We start from the raw sequence: 4930 nt of genomic DNA, 5'->3' as shown, positions 1-4930 counted from the left end.
GGTTTGATTCTGGATACAGACCAGAAATGGGTTTACCTTCAGATAGAGAAGGCCCAGGAACTCATGACTCTAGTCAGGGACCTATTGAAACCTAGACAGGTGTCAGTGCATCACTGCACTTGAGTCCTGGGAAAAACATTCCCTTAGGCAGGTTCCATGTGAGGAATTCAAATGGGACCTACTGGACAAGTGGTCCGGGTCACAGCTACAGATTCATAAGTTTATCACCCTATCCCCCAGGGCCAGGGTATCTCTCCTGTGGTGGCTGCAGAGTGCTCACCTTATAGAGGGCCACAGATTCGGCATTCGGGACTGGATCCTGGTGACCACGGACGCGAGCCTCCGAGGCTGGGGAGCAGTCACACAGGGACGAAATTTCCAAGGTCTTTTGGTCAAGTCTAGAGACTTGTCTTCACATCCACATATTGGAACTAAGGGCCATATACAACGCCCTACGTCAAGCGGAGACCTTTATTCGCGACCAACCGGTTCTGATCCAGTCAGACAACGTCACCGCAGTAGCTCATGTAAACCGCCAAGGCGGCACAAGGAGCAGAGTGGCGATGGCGGAAGCCACCAGAATTCTTCGCTGGGTGGAGAATCATGTAAGAGCACTGTCAACAGTGTTCATTCCGGAAGTAAACAACTGGGAAGCAGACTTCCTCACCAGACATACATCCTGGAGAGTGGAGACTTCATCAGGAAGTCTTCGCACAGATTGCAGTTCGGTGGGGACTGCCACAGATAGACATGATGGTGTCCCGCCTCAACAAAAAGCTGCAGAGTTATTGCACCTGGTCAAGAGACCCTCAGGCAGTAGCGGTAGACGCCCTAGTGACACAGTGGGTGTTCCAGTCAGTCTATGTATTTCCTCCTCTTCCTCTCATACCCAAGGGTTGAGAATAATAAGAAAAAGGAGGAGTGAGAACAATCCTCATTGTTCCAGATTGGCCACGAAGGATCTGGTATCCGGATCTGCAGGAAATGCTTACAGAAGATCCGTGGCCTCTTCCTCTAAGGCAGGACCTGTTGCAACAGGGCCCATGTCTGTTCCAAGACTTACCGCGGCTGCGTTTGACGGCATGGCGGTTGAACGCCGGATCCTAGCGGAAAAAGGCATTCCGGATGAGGTCATTCCTACGCTGATAAAGGCTAGGAAGGACGTGACATCTAAACATTATCACCGTATATGGCGAAAATATGTTTCTTGGTGTGAGGCCAGGAATGCTCCTACGGAAGAATTCCATCTGGGCCGTTTCCTTCACTTCCTTCAAACTGGAGTGAATTTGGGCCTAAAACTTAGGCTCCATTAAGGTTCAGATTTCGGCCCTATCCATTTTCTTTCAAAAAGAATTGGCTTCTCTCCCAGAAGTTCAGACTTTTGTGAAGGGAGTGCTGCATTTTCAGCCTCCTTTTGTACCTCTGGTGGAGCCCGGGGACCTTTACATGGTATTAAGTTTCCTTAAGTCACACTGGTTTGAACTACCTAAAACGGTAGAGTTGAAATATCTCACTTGGAAGGTGGTCATGTTATTAGCCTTGGCTTCGGCTAGGCAAGTGTCGGAATTGCGGCTTTGTTTCATAAAAGCCCCTATCTGGTTTTCCATGTCGATAGAGCGGAGATGAGGACACGTCCTCAATTCCTGCCTAAGGTGGTATCATCCTTTCATATGAACCAGCCTATTGTGGTGCCTGTGGCTACGCGTGACTTGGAGGACTCCAAGTCCCTGGAGGTGGTCAGGGCTTTGAAAATTTACATAGCCAGAACGGCTAGAGTCAGAAAAACAGAATCACTGTTTGTCATGTATGCTGCCAACAAGCTTGGCGCTCCTGCTTCAAAGCAGACTATTGCTCGCTGGATTTGTAACATTCAGCAGGCTCATTCTGGATTGCCGTTGCCTAAATCGGTTAGGGCCCATTCCACTAGGAAAGTAGACTCTTCTTGGGCGGCTGCCCGAGGGGTCTCGGCATTACAGTTGTGCCGAGCTGCTACTTGGTCAGGTTCAAACACTTTTGCCAAGTTCTACAAGTTTGATACCCTGGCTGAGGAGGACCTCTTGTTTGCTCAATCGGTGCTGCAGAGTCATCCGCACTCTCCTGCCCGTTTGGGAGCTTTGGTATAATCCCCATGGTCCTTACGGAGTCCCCAGCATCCTCTAGGACGTTAGAGAAAATAAGATTTTACTTACCGGTAAATCTATTTCTCGTAGTCCGTAGAGGATGCTGGGCGCCCGTCCCAAGTGCGGACTTCTTCTGCAATACTTGTATATAGTAATTGCTTCAATAAGGGTTACGTTATAGTTGCATCGGTCTTGAACTGATGATATGTTGTTTTCATACTGTTAACTGGGTAGTTATCACTAATTATACGGTGTGATTGGTGTGGCTGGTATGAATCTTGCCCTTGGATTAACAAAATCCTTTCCTCGTACTGTCCATCTCCTCTGGGCACAGTTTCTCTAACTGAGGTCTGGAGGAGGGGCATAGAGGGAGGAGCCAGTGCACACCAGGAACTAAATTCTTTCTTAAAGTGCCCATGTCTCCTGCGGAGCCCGTCTATCCCCATGGTCCTTACGGAGTCCCCAGCATCCTCTACGGACTACGAGAAATAGATTTACCGGTAAGTAAAATCTTATTTTACACATTACGGCAGACAGCGTGCCCTTGTTACACATTACGGCAAACAGCGTCCCCCTTTTTACACATTGCGGCAGGCAGATTCCCCCTTTTTACACATTGCGGCAGGCAGATTCCCCATTTTTACACATAGCAGCAGGCAGATTCCCCATTTTTACACATTGCGGCAGGCAGATTCCCCATTTTTACACATTGCGGCAGGCAGATTCCCCATTTTTACACATTGCGGCAGGCAGTCCCAAGAAAGAAAGAAAGAAAGAAAGAAAGAAAGAAAGAAAGAAAGAAAGAAAGAAAGAAAGAAAGAAAGAAAGAAAGAAAGAAAGAAAGAAAGAATTATACTTACCCTCTCCGCTGGCTCAGGATCCTCGGTGCAGTTTGACGATTCCCGGGCAGGAGAGAAGGAGGAGGAGGGAGGTGGAGGAGGTAGCCGCAGCAGCGCTGTGTTATTGGTGGAGGCACTGCTGCTGCTGCCCCTCTGCTTCACTATAGGCTGTTCTCAGAAGACAGCCTATAGTGAAGCAGAGGGGCAGCAGCAGCAGCGCCTCCACCAGTAACAAAGCGCTGCTGCGGCTCCCTCCTCCACCTCCCTCCTCCTCCTTTCCCCATACCGCTGCTCCTCTCCTCTATGTGCGCTGCGGGCATTACATGCTTTGGGCCCCTGGACAGATGCGGGCCCCAGTGCAACGCACTGGTTGCACTGGCAGTAGTTCCGCCTCTGTCCCAGTGTGTGTGGGGGTCTCAGTACGTGTATGTCGACATGTCTGAAGCAGAAGGCTTATCTAGGGAGGAAGCAGAGCAGATGGTGGTAGTGTCTCCGTCGGCACAGCCGACGGCGGATTGGGTGGACATGTGGAATGTTTTGAATGCTAGTGTGGCTTTATTACATAAGAGATTGGACAGGGCAGAGTCCAAAGACCAAGCAGGAAGTCAATCCATGGCTCTTACGGTGTCACAAGACCCTTCAGGGTCCCATAAACGTCCCTTTACCCAGATAGCAGACACTGATACCGACACGGATTCCGACTCCAGTGTTGACTATGATGATGCACGGTTACACCCAAGAGTGGCCAAGAGTATTCAATACATGATTATTGCAATAAAAGATGTATTACATATCACAGAGGACCCCTCTGTCCCTGACACAAGGGTCTGCATGTTTAAGGAAAAGAAACCTGAGGTATCGTTTCCCCCATCTCATGAGCTGAATGCTTTATTCGAAAAAGCAAACTCCAGACAAGAGACTGCAGGTTCCCAAGAGAATTATTATGGCGTATCCTTTCCCCTCAAAGAACAGGTTATGGTGGGAATCCTCACCCACGGTGGACAAGGCCTTGACGCGCTTGTCCAAGAAGGTGACCCTACCGTCCCCGGACACAGCGACCCTAAAGGATCCTACGGATCGCAGGCAAGAAACTACCTTAAAAGCAATTTATGCGACTACGGGAGCCCTGCTCAGACCGGCAGTAGCGTCGGCATGGGTGGGTAGCGCAATTGCAGCTTGGGCAGATAACTTGTCATCTGACATGGATACCCTAGATAAAGACAGTATTATATTGACCTTAGGTCACATCAAGGGCGCAGCGTTATATATGAGGGAGGCTGCGAGAGATATTGATCTTTTGGGTTCAAGAGCCAAAGCCATAGCAATTTCTGCAAGAAGGTCCCTATGGACCCGTCAATGGACTGGTGATGCTGACTCAAAGAGACATGTGGAGGTTTTACCTTGCAAGGGTGAAGTTTTATTTGGGGAGGGCCTCGCGGACCTGGTTTCCACAGCTACCGCGGGTAAGTCTTCTTTTTTGCCTTACGTTCCCCCACAGCAAAAGAAAACACCTCAATATCAGATGCAGTCCTTTCGGTCTCATAAGTTCAGAAAGGGGCATGGCTCATCCTTCCTCGCCAGAGGTAGAGGTAGAGGGAAAAGAACACCAGCTACGGCTAGTTCCCAGGAGCAAAAGTCCTCCCCGGCCTCTACCAAATCCACCGCATGACGCTGGGGTTCCGCTGCTGGAGTCTGCACCGGTAGGGGCACATCTTCAACTCTTCAGCCAGGTCTGGATCCTTGGGTGGTTAAAATTGTATCCCAAGGCTACAAACTGGAGTTCGAAGATGTGCCTCCTCACCGATTTTTCAAATCGGCCTTGCCAGCTTCTCCCCCAGAGAGAGCAATAGTTTCAGCTACCATACAAAAGCTGTGTCAACAGCAAGTGATTATCAAGGTTCCCCTATATCAACAGGTAAAGGGGTTTTATTCAACCTTATTTGTGGTCCCGAAGCCGGATGGCTCAGTCAG

The sequence above is a fragment of the Pseudophryne corroboree genome, chromosome 11 (genome assembly GCF_028390025.1).
Source record: "Pseudophryne corroboree isolate aPseCor3 chromosome 11, aPseCor3.hap2, whole genome shotgun sequence".
NCBI classification, from domain to species: domain Eukaryota; kingdom Metazoa; phylum Chordata; class Amphibia; order Anura; family Myobatrachidae; genus Pseudophryne; species Pseudophryne corroboree.
Note: the sequence above shows the minus strand (reverse complement) of the source record.